The sequence below is a fragment of the Hyla sarda genome, unplaced genomic scaffold (genome assembly GCF_029499605.1).
Source record: "Hyla sarda isolate aHylSar1 unplaced genomic scaffold, aHylSar1.hap1 scaffold_162, whole genome shotgun sequence".
In the NCBI taxonomy this organism is placed as follows: Eukaryota; Metazoa; Chordata; class Amphibia; order Anura; family Hylidae; genus Hyla; species Hyla sarda.
Window position 1 is genome coordinate 432,983 of NW_026608257.1, and position 19,513 is coordinate 452,495.

The window sequence follows — 19,513 nt, forward strand, 5'->3', positions numbered from 1 at the left end:
AGCTGGCTGTCTATGTCCCGCATCAATATAGACCAAAGTACAGAGGGTTAGGCTATGCTATTGTGCACCTACCTGATGCATCAGAAGGTGCGAGGCCCTTGCTAAATTCTGTGCACAGACTTTGAGATCTATGCTTTAGACTGTATCTAAACCTGCTCCAACATGGACTGACATTCTGGCCTACTTTCAGCCGATGCGACTTGTCTGTCGCTGAACAGTCGCTTTTTATGTATTCAGCACCTATGTATAATGTTGTAAAAATGCTCTAGAAGCTAAAGTCGCAGAAATGTCACACATATTTGGCCTGCAACTTTCTGTGCGACAAATTCAGACAGGAAAAATCAGTATAAATCCTTAGAAAATTATCCCCCAGTGTCTCCATCTGCTGGCGGTATTGAATAAGCATTGCTGCACTGATGGGGTATGCATTAGACGAAAAAAAAGAAGAAAAAGAAGAATAATACGCCCAGAAAAGAGGCGAAAAGGAGAAAAACGTAAAAAAACGTGAAAAAAAAGTAAGAGGAAGAGAAGGGAAAAAAAGGTGGAAATGGGTTTAAAAGTGATTTCGGCGGAGAAATATATATATATATATATATATATATATATATATATATATATATGCGCACACACACACATAGATATAAACGTATTCTCCGTTGAGATATTGCAGCCGCTGCTGTGTCCAGGCCCAGGAGCCTTAGCACTGTGCTGTGATGTCACTCAATACCACTGACATCACTAGGTGTAAACAACATCTCTCCTTTGCTGTGTATGTGACTATGGAGCTGTTTGGTGATGTCGTCTATTACGGCCTTCATAGAAGCAACAGGAGATTGTTGCATCCATCTTGAACCCTCAGAACTACAGTGCTATGATGTCACTCACTTCCACAGGCCTTGCAGAGTGTAAACAACAACAACCCAGCTTTGTTGTGTATGTAACCATAGGGATTTGTGATGTCACCTAGAACCTTCACAGCAGCGACAGCTTTATGAGGAGCATCAGCACTGCTCTGCCTGAGCAGAACCATCACCGCCATAGGTTGTCAAATAACCCGGATTTAACCCACACAGGTAAGTCCAATGGGGTGCAGGCATGTCCTCTATGCTTACAGCTTCCCGTGGGTGTTGGTTTGATACCGTTTGGGGACAGCCAAGGAGGCATCTGCAGGCAACAAAGGTAGGTGTGTGCTTGTGTGTGTGTTTCCTATGCAGATCCTAAGCCCAGTGTCACATGCAAGTAGGAGGAGTAAGAAGGGTTCCTGGCAAATCCGGGTTATGGATTGCATTTAAAAAGGCCCCGTGGGAGTGCAATGGGCCCCTGTCTTGCTGCTTAGCAATAATGGTATGGGTTTAGGTTCTGCTGTGTGTACTGGTGGTTGACTGCCCCCCAGCCCAGAGTGTGCATGGAAAATTGTCTGGCAGCCTCCCTGACAGCAAGCAGTGATAGTGCCCATGAAGGGGACCTTGTTGGGCCCGCCCCTTTCACGGTTATCGCTTCTCGGCCTTTTGGCTAAGATCAAGTGTAGTATCTGTTCTTATCAGTTTAATATCTGATACGTCCCCTATCTGGGGACCATATATTAAATGGATTTTTGAGAACGGGGGCCGATTTCGAAGCTTGCTTCCGTCGCCCTATGCATTGACCCGATATGGCAGTATCTTCGGGTACAGTGCACCACCCCCTTACAGGGTTAAAAAGAAAGATTCCTACTTTCATTGCTACCTGCTTGCTGGCTAGCCAGCTAGCCAGCCCTGTGGGCCTTGCTGCTGCTGCAGCCAAAAAACAAAAGGTGGTGCTGCTGCTGCTTCTGCTGCTTCTGCTTCTGCTTGTGTCTGGCCCCTGTTGGAGCGTCCAGGCACAGGACTTCTGCTGCTGCTGACTAAATGGCCTCCTTAATTGGATCATTTGAGTAGCCAGCACACCTGTGCAGGTAGGGCATGACATGATAGGCAGCTGCCTTGATAGCGGGTGGGTGCTGAATGTTCCTAATTGACAAAATAAGATTAATGCTTATGAAGAAATATAAAATCTCATCCCTTCCCCAATATCGCGCCACACCCCTACCCCTTAATTCCCTGGTTGAACTTGATGGACATATGTCTTTTTTCGACCGTACTAACTATGTAACTATGTAACATAACATGGGGGGGGGGGGTCTCCTGGCTGTTCACACAGGTGTGTCATTGCTGTACATTGACCATGCATTGCTTCTGTGGTATTGCAAAGGCAAAGACAAATGCTTCCAGCCATCCATTGCACTAATGGATTGGTCATCAGCTGGCTGTCTATGTCCCGCATCAATATAGACCAAAGTACAGAGGGTTAGGCTATGCTATTGTGCACCTACCTGATGCATCAGAAGGTGCGAGGCCCTTGCTAAATTCTGTGCACAGACTTTGAGATCTATGCTTTAGACTGTATCTAAACCTGCTCCAACATGGACTGACATTCTGGCCTACTTTCAGCCGATGCGACTTGTCTGTCGCTGAACAGTCGCTTTTTATGTATTCAGCACCTATGTATAATGTTGTAAAAATGCTCTAGAAGCTAAAGTCGCAGAAATGTCACACATATTTGGCCTGCAACTTTCTGTGCGACAAATTCAGACAGGAAAAATCAGTATAAATCCTTAGAAAATTATCCCCCAGTGTCTCCATCTGCTGGCGGTATTGAATAAGCATTGCTGCACTGATGGGGTATGCATTAGACGAAAAAAAAGAAGAAAAAGAAGAATAATACGCCCAGAAAAGAGGCGAAAAGGAGAAAAACGTAAAAAAACGTGAAAAAAAAGTAAGAGGAAGAGAAGGGAAAAAAAGGTGGAAATGGGTTTAAAAGTGATTTCGGCGGAGAAATATATATATATATATATATATATATATATATGCGCACACACACACATAGATATAAACGTATTCTCCGTTGAGATATTGCAGCCGCTGCTGTGTCCAGGCCCAGGAGCCTTAGCACTGTGCTGTGATGTCACTCAATACCACTGACATCACTAGGTGTAAACAACATCTCTCCTTTGCTGTGTATGTGACTATGGAGCTGTTTGGTGATGTCGTCTATTACGGCCTTCATAGAAGCAACAGGAGATTGTTGCATCCATCTTGAACCCTCAGAACTACAGTGCTATGATGTCACTCACTTCCACAGGCCTTGCAGAGTGTAAACAACAACAACCCAGCTTTGTTGTGTATGTAACCATAGGGATTTGTGATGTCACCTAGAACCTTCACAGCAGCGACAGCTTTATGAGGAGCATCAGCACTGCTCTGCCTGAGCAGAACCATCACCGCCATAGGTTGTCAAATAACCCGGATTTAACCCACACAGGTAAGTCCAATGGGGTGCAGGCATGTCCTCTATGCTTACAGCTTCCCGTGGGTGTTGGTTTGATACCGTTTGGGGACAGCCAAGGAGGCATCTGCAGGCAACAAAGGTAGGTGTGTGCTTGTGTGTGTGTTTCCTATGCAGATCCTAAGCCCAGTGTCACATGCAAGTAGGAGGAGTAAGAAGGGTTCCTGGCAAATCCGGGTTATGGATTGCATTTAAAAAGGCCCCGTGGGAGTGCAATGGGCCCCTGTCTTGCTGCTTAGCAATAATGGTATGGGTTTAGGTTCTGCTGTGTGTACTGGTGGTTGACTGCCCCCCAGCCCAGAGTGTGCATGGAAAATTGTCTGGCAGCCTCCCTGACAGCAAGCAGTGATAGTGCCCATGAAGGGGACCTTGTTGGGCCCGCCCCTTTCACGGTTATCGCTTCTCGGCCTTTTGGCTAAGATCAAGTGTAGTATCTGTTCTTATCAGTTTAATATCTGATACGTCCCCTATCTGGGGACCATATATTAAATGGATTTTTGAGAACGGGGGCCGATTTCGAAGCTTGCTTCCGTCGCCCTATGCATTGACCCGATATGGCAGTATCTTCGGGTACAGTGCACCACCCCCTTACAGGGTTAAAAAGAAAGATTCCTACTTTCATTGCTACCTGCTTGCTGGCTAGCCAGCTAGCCAGCCCTGTGGGCCTTGCTGCTGCTGCAGCCAAAAAACAAAAGGTGGTGCTGCTGCTGCTTCTGCTGCTTCTGCTTCTGCTTGTGTCTGGCCCCTGTTGGAGCGTCCAGGCACAGGACTTCTGCTGCTGCTGACTAAATGGCCTCCTTAATTGGATCATTTGAGTAGCCAGCACACCTGTGCAGGTAGGGCATGACATGATAGGCAGCTGCCTTGATAGCGGGTGGGTGCTGAATGTTCCTAATTGACAAAATAAGATTAATGCTTATGAAGAAATATAAAATCTCATCCCTTCCCCAATATCGCGCCACACCCCTACCCCTTAATTCCCTGGTTGAACTTGATGGACATATGTCTTTTTTCGACCGTACTAACTATGTAACTATGTAACATAACATGGGGGGGGGGGGTCTCCTGGCTGTTCACACAGGTGTGTCATTGCTGTACATTGACCATGCATTGCTTCTGTGGTATTGCAAAGGCAAAGACAAATGCTTCCAGCCATCCATTGCACTAATGGATTGGTCATCAGCTGGCTGTCTATGTCCCGCATCAATATAGACCAAAGTACAGAGGGTTAGGCTATGCTATTGTGCACCTACCTGATGCATCAGAAGGTGCGAGGCCCTTGCTAAATTCTGTGCACAGACTTTGAGATCTATGCTTTAGACTGTATCTAAACCTGCTCCAACATGGACTGACATTCTGGCCTACTTTCAGCCGATGCGACTTGTCTGTCGCTGAACAGTCGCTTTTTATGTATTCAGCACCTATGTATAATGTTGTAAAAATGCTCTAGAAGCTAAAGTCGCAGAAATGTCACACATATTTGGCCTGCAACTTTCTGTGCGACAAATTCAGACAGGAAAAATCAGTATAAATCCTTAGAAAATTATCCCCCAGTGTCTCCATCTGCTGGCGGTATTGAATAAGCATTGCTGCACTGATGGGGTATGCATTAGACGAAAAAAAAGAAGAAAAAGAAGAATAATACGCCCAGAAAAGAGGCGAAAAGGAGAAAAACGTAAAAAAACGTGAAAAAAAAGTAAGAGGAAGAGAAGGGAAAAAAAGGTGGAAATGGGTTTAAAAGTGATTTCGGCGGAGATATATATATATATATATATATATATATATATATATATATATATGCGCACACACACACATAGATATAAACGTATTCTCCGTTGAGATATTGCAGCCGCTGCTGTGTCCAGGCCCAGGAGCCTTAGCACTGTGCTGTGATGTCACTCAATACCACTGACATCACTAGGTGTAAACAACATCTCTCCTTTGCTGTGTATGTGACTATGGAGCTGTTTGGTGATGTCGTCTATTACGGCCTTCATAGAAGCAACAGGAGATTGTTGCATCCATCTTGAACCCTCAGAACTACAGTGCTATGATGTCACTCACTTCCACAGGCCTTGCAGAGTGTAAACAACAACAACCCAGCTTTGTTGTGTATGTAACCATAGGGATTTGTGATGTCACCTAGAACCTTCACAGCAGCGACAGCTTTATGAGGAGCATCAGCACTGCTCTGCCTGAGCAGAACCATCACCGCCATAGGTTGTCAAATAACCCGGATTTAACCCACACAGGTAAGTCCAATGGGGTGCAGGCATGTCCTCTATGCTTACAGCTTCCCGTGGGTGTTGGTTTGATACCGTTTGGGGACAGCCAAGGAGGCATCTGCAGGCAACAAAGGTAGGTGTGTGCTTGTGTGTGTGTTTCCTATGCAGATCCTAAGCCCAGTGTCACATGCAAGTAGGAGGAGTAAGAAGGGTTCCTGGCAAATCCGGGTTATGGATTGCATTTAAAAAGGCCCCGTGGGAGTGCAATGGGCCCCTGTCTTGCTGCTTAGCAATAATGGTATGGGTTTAGGTTCTGCTGTGTGTACTGGTGGTTGACTGCCCCCCAGCCCAGAGTGTGCATGGAAAATTGTCTGGCAGCCTCCCTGACAGCAAGCAGTGATAGTGCCCATGAAGGGGACCTTGTTGGGCCCGCCCCTTTCACGGTTATCGCTTCTCGGCCTTTTGGCTAAGATCAAGTGTAGTATCTGTTCTTATCAGTTTAATATCTGATACGTCCCCTATCTGGGGACCATATATTAAATGGATTTTTGAGAACGGGGGCCGATTTCGAAGCTTGCTTCCGTCGCCCTATGCATTGACCCGATATGGCAGTATCTTCGGGTACAGTGCACCACCCCCTTACAGGGTTAAAAAGAAAGATTCCTACTTTCATTGCTACCTGCTTGCTGGCTAGCCAGCTAGCCAGCCCTGTGGGCCTTGCTGCTGCTGCAGCCAAAAAACAAAAGGTGGTGCTGCTGCTGCTTCTGCTGCTTCTGCTTCTGCTTGTGTCTGGCCCCTGTTGGAGCGTCCAGGCACAGGACTTCTGCTGCTGCTGACTAAATGGCCTCCTTAATTGGATCATTTGAGTAGCCAGCACACCTGTGCAGGTAGGGCATGACATGATAGGCAGCTGCCTTGATAGCGGGTGGGTGCTGAATGTTCCTAATTGACAAAATAAGATTAATGCTTATGAAGAAATATAAAATCTCATCCCTTCCCCAATATCGCGCCACACCCCTACCCCTTAATTCCCTGGTTGAACTTGATGGACATATGTCTTTTTTCGACCGTACTAACTATGTAACTATGTAACATAACATGGGGGGGGGGGGTCTCCTGGCTGTTCACACAGGTGTGTCATTGCTGTACATTGACCATGCATTGCTTCTGTGGTATTGCAAAGGCAAAGACAAATGCTTCCAGCCATCCATTGCACTAATGGATTGGTCATCAGCTGGCTGTCTATGTCCCGCATCAATATAGACCAAAGTACAGAGGGTTAGGCTATGCTATTGTGCACCTACCTGATGCATCAGAAGGTGCGAGGCCCTTGCTAAATTCTGTGCACAGACTTTGAGATCTATGCTTTAGACTGTATCTAAACCTGCTCCAACATGGACTGACATTCTGGCCTACTTTCAGCCGATGCGACTTGTCTGTCGCTGAACAGTCGCTTTTTATGTATTCAGCACCTATGTATAATGTTGTAAAAATGCTCTAGAAGCTAAAGTCGCAGAAATGTCACACATATTTGGCCTGCAACTTTCTGTGCGACAAATTCAGACAGGAAAAATCAGTATAAATCCTTAGAAAATTATCCCCCAGTGTCTCCATCTGCTGGCGGTATTGAATAAGCATTGCTGCACTGATGGGGTATGCATTAGACGAAAAAAAAGAAGAAAAAGAAGAATAATACGCCCAGAAAAGAGGCGAAAAGGAGAAAAACGTAAAAAAACGTGAAAAAAAAGTAAGAGGAAGAGAAGGGAAAAAAAGGTGGAAATGGGTTTAAAAGTGATTTCGGCGGAGAAATATATATATATATATATATATATATATATATATATATATGCGCACACACACACATAGATATAAACGTATTCTCCGTTGAGATATTGCAGCCGCTGCTGTGTCCAGGCCCAGGAGCCTTAGCACTGTGCTGTGATGTCACTCAATACCACTGACATCACTAGGTGTAAACAACATCTCTCCTTTGCTGTGTATGTGACTATGGAGCTGTTTGGTGATGTCGTCTATTACGGCCTTCATAGAAGCAACAGGAGATTGTTGCATCCATCTTGAACCCTCAGAACTACAGTGCTATGATGTCACTCACTTCCACAGGCCTTGCAGAGTGTAAACAACAACAACCCAGCTTTGTTGTGTATGTAACCATAGGGATTTGTGATGTCACCTAGAACCTTCACAGCAGCGACAGCTTTATGAGGAGCATCAGCACTGCTCTGCCTGAGCAGAACCATCACCGCCATAGGTTGTCAAATAACCCGGATTTAACCCACACAGGTAAGTCCAATGGGGTGCAGGCATGTCCTCTATGCTTACAGCTTCCCGTGGGTGTTGGTTTGATACCGTTTGGGGACAGCCAAGGAGGCATCTGCAGGCAACAAAGGTAGGTGTGTGCTTGTGTGTGTGTTTCCTATGCAGATCCTAAGCCCAGTGTCACATGCAAGTAGGAGGAGTAAGAAGGGTTCCTGGCAAATCCGGGTTATGGATTGCATTTAAAAAGGCCCCGTGGGAGTGCAATGGGCCCCTGTCTTGCTGCTTAGCAATAATGGTATGGGTTTAGGTTCTGCTGTGTGTACTGGTGGTTGACTGCCCCCCAGCCCAGAGTGTGCATGGAAAATTGTCTGGCAGCCTCCCTGACAGCAAGCAGTGATAGTGCCCATGAAGGGGACCTTGTTGGGCCCGCCCCTTTCACGGTTATCGCTTCTCGGCCTTTTGGCTAAGATCAAGTGTAGTATCTGTTCTTATCAGTTTAATATCTGATACGTCCCCTATCTGGGGACCATATATTAAATGGATTTTTGAGAACGGGGGCCGATTTCGAAGCTTGCTTCCGTCGCCCTATGCATTGACCCGATATGGCAGTATCTTCGGGTACAGTGCACCACCCCCTTACAGGGTTAAAAAGAAAGATTCCTACTTTCATTGCTACCTGCTTGCTGGCTAGCCAGCTAGCCAGCCCTGTGGGCCTTGCTGCTGCTGCAGCCAAAAAACAAAAGGTGGTGCTGCTGCTGCTTCTGCTGCTTCTGCTTCTGCTTGTGTCTGGCCCCTGTTGGAGCGTCCAGGCACAGGACTTCTGCTGCTGCTGACTAAATGGCCTCCTTAATTGGATCATTTGAGTAGCCAGCACACCTGTGCAGGTAGGGCATGACATGATAGGCAGCTGCCTTGATAGCGGGTGGGTGCTGAATGTTCCTAATTGACAAAATAAGATTAATGCTTATGAAGAAATATAAAATCTCATCCCTTCCCCAATATCGCGCCACACCCCTACCCCTTAATTCCCTGGTTGAACTTGATGGACATATGTCTTTTTTCGACCGTACTAACTATGTAACTATGTAACATAACATGGGGGGGGGGGTCTCCTGGCTGTTCACACAGGTGTGTCATTGCTGTACATTGACCATGCATTGCTTCTGTGGTATTGCAAAGGCAAAGACAAATGCTTCCAGCCATCCATTGCACTAATGGATTGGTCATCAGCTGGCTGTCTATGTCCCGCATCAATATAGACCAAAGTACAGAGGGTTAGGCTATGCTATTGTGCACCTACCTGATGCATCAGAAGGTGCGAGGCCCTTGCTAAATTCTGTGCACAGACTTTGAGATCTATGCTTTAGACTGTATCTAAACCTGCTCCAACATGGACTGACATTCTGGCCTACTTTCAGCCGATGCGACTTGTCTGTCGCTGAACAGTCGCTTTTTATGTATTCAGCACCTATGTATAATGTTGTAAAAATGCTCTAGAAGCTAAAGTCGCAGAAATGTCACACATATTTGGCCTGCAACTTTCTGTGCGACAAATTCAGACAGGAAAAATCAGTATAAATCCTTAGAAAATTATCCCCCAGTGTCTCCATCTGCTGGCGGTATTGAATAAGCATTGCTGCACTGATGGGGTATGCATTAGACGAAAAAAAAGAAGAAAAAGAAGAATAATACGCCCAGAAAAGAGGCGAAAAGGAGAAAAACGTAAAAAAACGTGAAAAAAAAGTAAGAGGAAGAGAAGGGAAAAAAAGGTGGAAATGGGTTTAAAAGTGATTTCGGCGGAGAAATATATATATATATATATATATATATATATATATATATATATATATGCGCACACACACACATAGATATAAACGTATTCTCCGTTGAGATATTGCAGCCGCTGCTGTGTCCAGGCCCAGGAGCCTTAGCACTGTGCTGTGATGTCACTCAATACCACTGACATCACTAGGTGTAAACAACATCTCTCCTTTGCTGTGTATGTGACTATGGAGCTGTTTGGTGATGTCGTCTATTACGGCCTTCATAGAAGCAACAGGAGATTGTTGCATCCATCTTGAACCCTCAGAACTACAGTGCTATGATGTCACTCACTTCCACAGGCCTTGCAGAGTGTAAACAACAACAACCCAGCTTTGTTGTGTATGTAACCATAGGGATTTGTGATGTCACCTAGAACCTTCACAGCAGCGACAGCTTTATGAGGAGCATCAGCACTGCTCTGCCTGAGCAGAACCATCACCGCCATAGGTTGTCAAATAACCCGGATTTAACCCACACAGGTAAGTCCAATGGGGTGCAGGCATGTCCTCTATGCTTACAGCTTCCCGTGGGTGTTGGTTTGATACCGTTTGGGGACAGCCAAGGAGGCATCTGCAGGCAACAAAGGTAGGTGTGTGCTTGTGTGTGTGTTTCCTATGCAGATCCTAAGCCAAGTGTCACATGCAAGTAGGAGGAGTAAGAAGGGTTCCTGGCAAATCCGGGTTATGGATTGCATTTAAAAAGGCCCCGTGGGAGTGCAATGGGCCCCTGTCTTGCTGCTTAGCAATAATGGTATGGGTTTAGGTTCTGCTGTGTGTACTGGTGGTTGACTGCCCCCCAGCCCAGAGTGTGCATGGAAAATTGTCTGGCAGCCTCCCTGACAGCAAGCAGTGATAGTGCCCATGAAGGGGACCTTGTTGGGCCCGCCCCTTTCACGGTTATCACTTCTCGGCCTTTTGGCTAAGATCAAGTGTAGTATCTGTTCTTATCAGTTTAATATCTGATACGTCCCCTATCTGGGGACCATATATTAAATGGATTTTTGAGAACGGGGGCCGATTTCGAAGCTTGCTTCCGTCGCCCTATGCATTGACCCGATATGGCAGTATCTTCGGGTACAGTGCACCACCCCCTTACAGGGTTAAAAAGAAAGATTCCTACTTTCATTGCTACCTGCTTGCTGGCTAGCCAGCTAGCCAGCCCTGTGGGCCTTGCTGCTGCTGCAGCCAAAAAACAAAAGGTGGTGCTGCTGCTGCTTCTGCTGCTTCTGCTTCTGCTTGTGTCTGGCCCCTGTTGGAGCGTCCAGGCACAGGACTTCTGCTGCTGCTGACTAAATGGCCTCCTTAATTGGATCATTTGAGTAGCCAGCACACCTGTGCAGGTAGGGCATGACATGATAGGCAGCTGCCTTGATAGCGGGTGGGTGCTGAATGTTCCTAATTGACAAAATAAGATTAATGCTTATGAAGAAATATAAAATCTCATCCCTTCCCCAATATCGCGCCACACCCCTACCCCTTAATTCCCTGGTTGAACTTGATGGACATATGTCTTTTTTCGACCGTACTAACTATGTAACTATGTAACATAACATGGGGGGGGGGTCTCCTGGCTGTTCACACAGGTGTGTCATTGCTGTACATTGACCATGCATTGCTTCTGTGGTATTGCAAAGGCAAAGACAAATGCTTCCAGCCATCCATTGCACTAATGGATTGGTCATCAGCTGGCTGTCTATGTCCCGCATCAATATAGACCAAAGTACAGAGGGTTAGGCTATGCTATTGTGCACCTACCTGATGCATCAGAAGGTGCGAGGCCCTTGCTAAATTCTGTGCACAGACTTTGAGATCTATGCTTTAGACTGTATCTAAACCTGCTCCAACATGGACTGACATTCTGGCCTACTTTCAGCCGATGCGACTTGTCTGTCGCTGAACAGTCGCTTTTTATGTATTCAGCACCTATGTATAATGTTGTAAAAATGCTCTAGAAGCTAAAGTCGCAGAAATGTCACACATATTTGGCCTGCAACTTTCTGTGCGACAAATTCAGACAGGAAAAATCAGTATAAATCCTTAGAAAATTATCCCCCAGTGTCTCCATCTGCTGGCGGTATTGAATAAGCATTGCTGCACTGATGGGGTATGCATTAGACGAAAAAAAAGAAGAAAAAGAAGAATAATACGCCCAGAAAAGAGGCGAAAAGGAGAAAAACGTAAAAAAACGTGAAAAAAAAGTAAGAGGAAGAGAAGGGAAAAAAAGGTGGAAATGGGTTTAAAAGTGATTTCGGCGGAGAAATATATATATATATATATATATATATATATATATGCGCACACACACACATAGATATAAACGTATTCTCCGTTGAGATATTGCAGCCGCTGCTGTGTCCAGGCCCAGGAGCCTTAGCACTGTGCTGTGATGTCACTCAATACCACTGACATCACTAGGTGTAAACAACATCTCTCCTTTGCTGTGTATGTGACTATGGAGCTGTTTGGTGATGTCGTCTATTACGGCCTTCATAGAAGCAACAGGAGATTGTTGCATCCATCTTGAACCCTCAGAACTACAGTGCTATGATGTCACTCACTTCCACAGGCCTTGCAGAGTGTAAACAACAACAACCCAGCTTTGTTGTGTATGTAACCATAGGGATTTGTGATGTCACCTAGAACCTTCACAGCAGCGACAGCTTTATGAGGAGCATCAGCACTGCTCTGCCTGAGCAGAACCATCACCGCCATAGGTTGTCAAATAACCCGGATTTAACCCACACAGGTAAGTCCAATGGGGTGCAGGCATGTCCTCTATGCTTACAGCTTCCCGTGGGTGTTGGTTTGATACCGTTTGGGGACAGCCAAGGAGGCATCTGCAGGCAACAAAGGTAGGTGTGTGCTTGTGTGTGTGTTTCCTATGCAGATCCTAAGCCCAGTGTCACATGCAAGTAGGAGGAGTAAGAAGGGTTCCTGGCAAATCCGGGTTATGGATTGCATTTAAAAAGGCCCCGTGGGAGTGCAATGGGCCCCTGTCTTGCTGCTTAGCAATAATGGTATGGGTTTAGGTTCTGCTGTGTGTACTGGTGGTTGACTGCCCCCCAGCCCAGAGTGTGCATGGAAAATTGTCTGGCAGCCTCCCTGACAGCAAGCAGTGATAGTGCCCATGAAGGGGACCTTGTTGGGCCCGCCCCTTTCACGGTTATCGCTTCTCGGCCTTTTGGCTAAGATCAAGTGTAGTATCTGTTCTTATCAGTTTTCATGCTGGTGGGGATGGGTGCTGCATGGAGGATGCAGGTGTACCAGGGCTTTCCGGGGCTGGTTCTGAGGAATCAGCTCGACGGCTGCCCCGATGTGACCTGTTCCCTCCGGGTCTCGCCATGAGGCTGAGAGGGTCTAGAGCCGAGGTACTTTTGTGCCTCGGGGAGTGGTGACCCCGAGGTGCCGAAACTCACTGGGAGAATAGACTCACTGAGTTGAAGCACGGGCACCATAATCTCTTCACCTTGTGGCACTCACCTCTTGATTCCCGGCCTTCTGGCTAGGATCAGAGAAATTTTTATAGATCCGGCCGGATGTCCGGGCAGTATATCTGCACACATTCACTTATTTATTTCTTTTTTGTCTCACTGTGTCACTTTTTGCGTGTTGTGTGTTCACAGGATTTGTCAGGATGCGGTAGCCCTTCTGGGTGTCCCTCCTGGCGGTCTAGGGGAGGTGTGTGTGGCCATTAGGTTCCGCACCTCCCTGCAAACACCCCGGGTACTCCTGCTTTGGCAGGGTACCTACCGTAATCGGCTCTGCGGGCAGATACCTTGGCGAACGCCAAGGGGGATGCCGGGAGCATTTGTGGTCCCCTAGTAGCTTCGGCGAAAAGGGACATTGAACCTGGAACCTCGCAGGTACCTTTTGGTCCGGAGGCGAAGGGTAAGGTTTGTTGGGGGGGCCTCTCTCCTATCGGAGAAGGGCTTGCGATAGACCGCATCCTTTGTGCACGTTTTTTTAGTGTAACACGTTTGCACTTTTTCTTGCACTTTGGGTGAATCGAAAGCACGTTCCTCGGCTTTAAAAAAAAAAAAAAAAAAATCTGTTCTTATCAGTTTAATATCTGATACGTCCCCTATCTGGGGACCATATATTAAATGGATTTTTGAGAACGGGGGCCGATTTCGAAGCTTGCTTCCGTCGCCCTATGCATTGACCCGATATGGCAGTATCTTCGGGTACAGTGCACCACCCCCTTACAGGGTTAAAAAGAAAGATTCCTACTTTCATTGCTACCTGCTTGCTGGCTAGCCAGCTAGCCAGCCCTGTGGGCCTTGCTGCTGCTGCAGCCAAAAAACAAAAGGTGGTGCTGCTGCTGCTTCTGCTGCTTCTGCTTCTGCTTGTGTCTGGCCCCTGTTGGAGCGTCCAGGCACAGGACTTCTGCTGCTGCTGACTAAATGGCCTCCTTAATTGGATCATTTGAGTAGCCAGCACACCTGTGCAGGTAGGGCATGACATGATAGGCAGCTGCCTTGATAGCGGGTGGGTGCTGAATGTTCCTAATTGACAAAATAAGATTAATGCTTATGAAGAAATATAAAATCTCATCCCTTCCCCAATATCGCGCCACACCCCTACCCCTTAATTCCCTGGTTGAACTTGATGGACATATGTCTTTTTTCGACCGTACTAACTATGTAACTATGTAACATAACATGGGGGGGGGTCTCCTGGCTGTTCACACAGGTGTGTCATTGCTGTACATTGACCATGCATTGCTTCTGTGGTATTGCAAAGGCAAAGACAAATGCTTCCAGCCATCCATTGCACTAATGGATTGGTCATCAGCTGGCTGTCTATGTCCCGCATCAATATAGACCAAAGTACAGAGGGTTAGGCTATGCTATTGTGCACCTACCTGATGCATCAGAAGGTGCGAGGCCCTTGCTAAATTCTGTGCACAGACTTTGAGATCTATGCTTTAGACTGTATCTAAACCTGCTCCAACATGGACTGACATTCTGGCCTACTTTCAGCCGATGCGACTTGTCTGTCGCTGAACAGTCGCTTTTTATGTATTCAGCACCTATGTATAATGTTGTAAAAATGCTCTAGAAGCTAAAGTCGCAGAAATGTCACACATATTTGGCCTGCAACTTTCTGTGCGACAAATTCAGACAGGAAAAATCAGTATAAATCCTTAGAAAATTATCCCCCAGTGTCTCCATCTGCTGGCGGTATTGAATAAGCATTGCTGCACTGATGGGGTATGCATTAGACGAAAAAAAAGAAGAAAAAGAAGAATAATACGCCCAGAAAAGAGGCGAAAAGGAGAAAAACGTAAAAAAACGTGAAAAAAAAGTAAGAGGAAGAGAAGGGAAAAAAAGGTGGAAATGGGTTTAAAAGTGATTTCGGCGGAGAAATATATATATATATATATATATATATATATATATATATATATATATATGCGCACACACACACATAGATATAAACGTATTCTCCGTTGAGATATTGCAGCCGCTGCTGTGTCCAGGCCCAGGAGCCTTAGCACTGTGCTGTGATGTCACTCAATACCACTGACATCACTAGGTGTAAACAACATCTCTCCTTTGCTGTGTATGTGACTATGGAGCTGTTTGGTGATGTCGTCTATTACGGCCTTCATAGAAGCAACAGGAGATTGTTGCATCCATCTTGAACCCTCAGAACTACAGTGCTATGATGTCACTCACTTCCACAGGCCTTGCAGAGTGTAAACAACAACAACCCAGCTTTGTTGTGTATGTAACCATAGGGATTTGTGATGTCACCTAGAACCTTCACAGCAGCGACAGCTTTATGAGGAGCATCAGCACTGCTCTGCCTGAGCAGAACCATCACCGCCATAGGTTGTCAAATAACCCGGATTTAACCCACACAGGTAAGTCCAATGGGGTGCAGGCATGTCCTCTATGCTTACAGCTTCCCGTGGGTGTTGGTTTGATACCGTTTGGGGACAGCCAAGGAGGCATCTGCAGGCAACAAAGGTAGGTGTGTGCTTGTGTGTGTGTTTCCTATGCAGATCCTAAGCCAAGTGTCACATGCAAGTAGGAGGAGTAAGAAGGGTTCCTGGCAAATCCGGGTTATGGATTGCATTTAAAAAGGCCCCGTGGGAGTGCAATGGGCCCCTGTCTTGCTGCTTAGCAATAATGGTATGGGTTTAGGTTCTGCTGTGTGTACTGGTGGTTGACTGCCCCCCAGCCCAGAGTGTGCATGGAAAATTGTCTGGCAGCCTCCCTGACAGCAAGCAGTGATAGTGCCCATGAAGGGGACCTTGTTGGGCCCGCCCCTTTCACGGTTATCGCTTCTCGGCCTTTTGGCTAAGATCAAGTGTAGTACCTGTTCTTATCAGTTTAATATCTGATACGTCCCCTATCTGGGGACCATATATTAAATGGATTTTTGAGAACGGGGGCCGATTTCGAAGCTTGCTTCCGTCGCCCTATGCATTGACCCGATATGGCAGTATCTTCGGGTACAGTGCACCACCCCCTTACAGGGTTAAAAAGAAAGATTCCTACTTTCATTGCTACCTGCTTGCTGGCTAGCCAGCTAGCCAGCCCTGTGGGCCTTGCTGCTGCTGCAGCCAAAAAACAAAAGGTGGTGCTGCTGCTGCTTCTGCTGCTTCTGCTTCTGCTTGTGTCTGGCCCCTGTTGGAGCGTCCAGGCACAGGACTTCTGCTGCTGCTGACTAAATGGCCTCCTTAATTGGATCATTTGAGTAGCCAGCACACCTGTGCAGGTAGGGCATGACATGATAGGCAGCTGCCTTGATAGCGGGTGGGTGCTGAATGTTCCTAATTGACAAAATAAGATTAATGCTTATGAAGAAATATAAAATCTCATCCCTTCCCCAATATCGCGCCACACCCCTACCCCTTAATTCCCTGGTTGAACTTGATGGACATATGTCTTTTTTCGACCGTACTAACTATGTAACTATGTAACATAACATGGGGGGGGGGGGTCTCCTGGCTGTTCACACAGGTGTGTCATTGCTGTACATTGACCATGCATTGCTTCTGTGGTATTGCAAAGGCAAAGACAAATGCTTCCAGCCATCCATTGCACTAATGGATTGGTCATCAGCTGGCTGTCTATGTCCCGCATCAATATAGACCAAAGTACAGAGGGTTAGGCTATGCTATTGTGCACCTACCTGATGCATCAGAAGGTGCGAGGCCCTTGCTAAATTCTGTGCACAGACTTTGAGATCTATGCTTTAGACTGTATCTAAACCTGCTGCAACATGGACTGACATTCTGGCCTACTTTCAGCCGATGCGACTTGTCTGTCGCTGAACAGTCGCTTTTTATGTATTCAGCACCTATGTATAATGTTGTAAAAATGCTCTAGAAGCTAAAGTCGCAGAAATGTCACACATATTTGGCCTGCAACTTTCTGTGCGACAAATTCAGACAGGAAAAATCAGTATAAATCCTTAGAAAATTATCCCCCAGTGTCTCCATCTGCTGGCGGTATTGAATAAGCATTGCTGCACTGATGGGGTATGCATTAGACGAAAAAAAAGAAGAAAAAGAAGAATAATACGCCCAGAAAAGAGGCGAAAAGGAGAAAAACGTAAAAAAACGTGAAAAAAAAGTAAGAGGAAGAGAAGGGAAAAAAAGGTGGAAATGGGTTTAAAAGTGATTTCGGCGGAGAAATATATATATATATATATATATATATATATATATATATATATATATATGCGCACACACACACATAGATATAAACGTATTCTCCGTTGAGATATTGCAGCCGCTGCTGTGTCCAGGCCCAGGAGCCTTAGCACTGTGCTGTGATGTCACTCAATACCACTGACATCACTAGGTGTAAACAACATCTCTCCTTTGCTGTGTATGTGACTATGGAGCTGTTTGGTGATGTCGTCTATTACGGCCTTCATAGAAGCAACAGGAGATTGTTGCATCCATCTTGAACCCTCAGAACTACAGAGCTATGATGTCACTCACTTCCACAGGCCTTGCAGAGTGTAAACAACAACAACCCAGCTTTGTTGTGTATGTAACCATAGGGATTTGTGATGTCACCTAGAACCTTCACAGCAGCGACAGCTTTATGAGGAGCATCAGCACTGCTCTGCCTGAGCAGAACCATCACCGCCATAGGTTGTCAAATAACCCGGATTTAACCCACACAGGTAAGTCCAATGGGGTGCAGGCATGTCCTCTATGCTTACAGCTTCCCGTGGGTGTTGGTTTGATACCGTTTGGGGACAGCCAAGGAGGCATCTGCAGGCAACAAAGGTAGGTGTGTGCTTGTGTGTGTGTTTCCTATGCAGATCCTAAGCCCAGTGTCACATGCAAGTAGGAGGAGTAAGAAGGGTTCCTGGCAAATCCGGGTTATGGATTGCATTTAAAAAGGCCCCGTGGGAGTGCAATGGGCCCCTGTCTTGCTGCTTAGCAATAATGGTATGGGTTTAGGTTCTGCTGTGTGTACTGGTGGTTGACTGCCCCCCAGCCCAGAGTGTGCATGGAAAATTGTCTGGCAGCCTCCCTGACAGCAAGCAGTGATAGTGCCCATGAAGGGGACCTTGTTGGGCCCGCCCCTTTCACGGTTATCGCTTCTCGGCCTTTTGGCTAAGATCAAGTGTAGTATCTGTTCTTATCAGTTTAATATCTGATACGTCCCCTATCTGGGGACCATATATTAAATGGATTTTTGAGAACGGGGGCCGATTTCGAAGCTTGCTTCCGTCGCCCTATGCATTGACCCGATATGGCAGTATCTTCGGGTACAGTGCACCACCCCCTTACAGGGTTAAAAAGAAAGATTCCTACTTTCATTGCTACCTGCTTGCTGGCTAGCCAGCTAGCCAGCCCTGTGGGCCTTGCTGCTGCTGCAGCCAAAAAACAAAAGGTGGTGCTGCTGCTGCTTCTGCTGCTTCTGCTTCTGCTTGTGTCTGGCCCCTGTTGGAGCGTCCAGGCACAGGACTTCTGCTGCTGCTGACTAAATGGCCTCCTTAATTGGATCATTTGAGTAGCCAGCACACCTGTGCAGGTAGGGCATGACATGATAGGCAGCTGCCTTGATAGCGGGTGGGTGCTGAATGTTCCTAATTGACAAAATAAGATTAATGCTTATGAAGAAATATAAAATCTCATCCCTTCCCCAATATCGCGCCACACCCCTACCCCTTAATTCCCTGGTTGAACTTGATGGACATATGTCTTTTTTCGACCGTACTAACTATGTAACTATGTAACATAACATGGGGGGGGGGGGGTCTCCTGGCTGTTCACACAGGTGTGTCATTGCTGTACATTGACCATGCATTGCTTCTGTGGTATTGCAAAGGCAAAGACAAATGCTTCCAGCCATCCATTGCACTAATGGATTGGTCATCAGCTGGCTGTCTATGTCCCGCATCAATATAGACCAAAGTACAGAGGGTTAGGCTATGCTATTGTGCACCTACCTGATGCATCAGAAGGTGCGAGGCCCTTGCTAAATTCTGTGCACAGACTTTGAGATCTATGCTTTAGACTGTATCTAAACCTGCTCCAACATGGACTGACATTCTGGCCTACTTTCAGCCGATGCGACTTGTCTGTCGCTGAACAGTCGCTTTTTATGTATTCAGCACCTATGTATAATATTGTAAAAATGCTCTAGAAGCTAAAGTCGCAGAAATGTCACACATATTTGGCCTGCAACTTTCTGTGCGACAAATTCAGACAGGAAAAATCAGTATAAATCCTTAGAAAATTATCCCCCAGTGTCTCCATCTGCTGGCGGTATTGAATAAGCATTGCTGCACTGATGGGGTATGCATTAGACGAAAAAAAAGAAGAAAAAGAAGAATAATACGCCC

General features: G+C 46.3%; 7 non-coding genes and 2 pseudogenes across 7 annotated transcripts; all 9 read left to right on the plus strand.

The window, feature by feature from the left end:
- Positions 1-1,492: 1,492 nt before the first annotated feature.
- Positions 1,493-1,683, plus strand: LOC130311110 (U2 spliceosomal RNA). The gene has a single exon (XR_008859550.1). It is a non-coding gene; the product is annotated as a U2 spliceosomal RNA (small nuclear RNA).
- A 2,075-nt stretch (positions 1,684-3,758) lies between these two features.
- LOC130311111 (U2 spliceosomal RNA) lies at positions 3,759-3,949 on the plus strand. The gene has a single exon (XR_008859551.1). It is a non-coding gene; the product is annotated as a U2 spliceosomal RNA (small nuclear RNA).
- A 2,085-nt stretch (positions 3,950-6,034) lies between these two features.
- Positions 6,035-6,225, plus strand: LOC130311112 (U2 spliceosomal RNA). The gene has a single exon (XR_008859552.1). It is a non-coding gene; the product is annotated as a U2 spliceosomal RNA (small nuclear RNA).
- A 2,083-nt stretch (positions 6,226-8,308) lies between these two features.
- Positions 8,309-8,499, plus strand: LOC130311113 (U2 spliceosomal RNA). Its single transcript, XR_008859553.1, has one exon. It is a non-coding gene; the product is annotated as a U2 spliceosomal RNA (small nuclear RNA).
- Positions 8,500-10,587: 2,088 nt separating this feature from the next.
- On the plus strand, positions 10,588-10,778 carry LOC130311137 (U2 spliceosomal RNA). Its single transcript, XR_008859576.1, has one exon. It is a non-coding gene; the product is annotated as a U2 spliceosomal RNA (small nuclear RNA).
- A 2,075-nt stretch (positions 10,779-12,853) lies between these two features.
- LOC130311194 (U2 spliceosomal RNA) lies at positions 12,854-13,013 on the plus strand (annotated as a pseudogene).
- Positions 13,014-13,707: 694 nt separating this feature from the next.
- LOC130311177 (U2 spliceosomal RNA) lies at positions 13,708-13,888 on the plus strand (annotated as a pseudogene).
- A 2,088-nt stretch (positions 13,889-15,976) lies between these two features.
- LOC130311150 (U2 spliceosomal RNA) lies at positions 15,977-16,167 on the plus strand. The gene has a single exon (XR_008859588.1). It is a non-coding gene; the product is annotated as a U2 spliceosomal RNA (small nuclear RNA).
- A 2,091-nt stretch (positions 16,168-18,258) lies between these two features.
- LOC130311114 (U2 spliceosomal RNA) lies at positions 18,259-18,449 on the plus strand. Its single transcript, XR_008859554.1, has one exon. It is a non-coding gene; the product is annotated as a U2 spliceosomal RNA (small nuclear RNA).
- Positions 18,450-19,513: the final 1,064 nt, after the last annotated feature.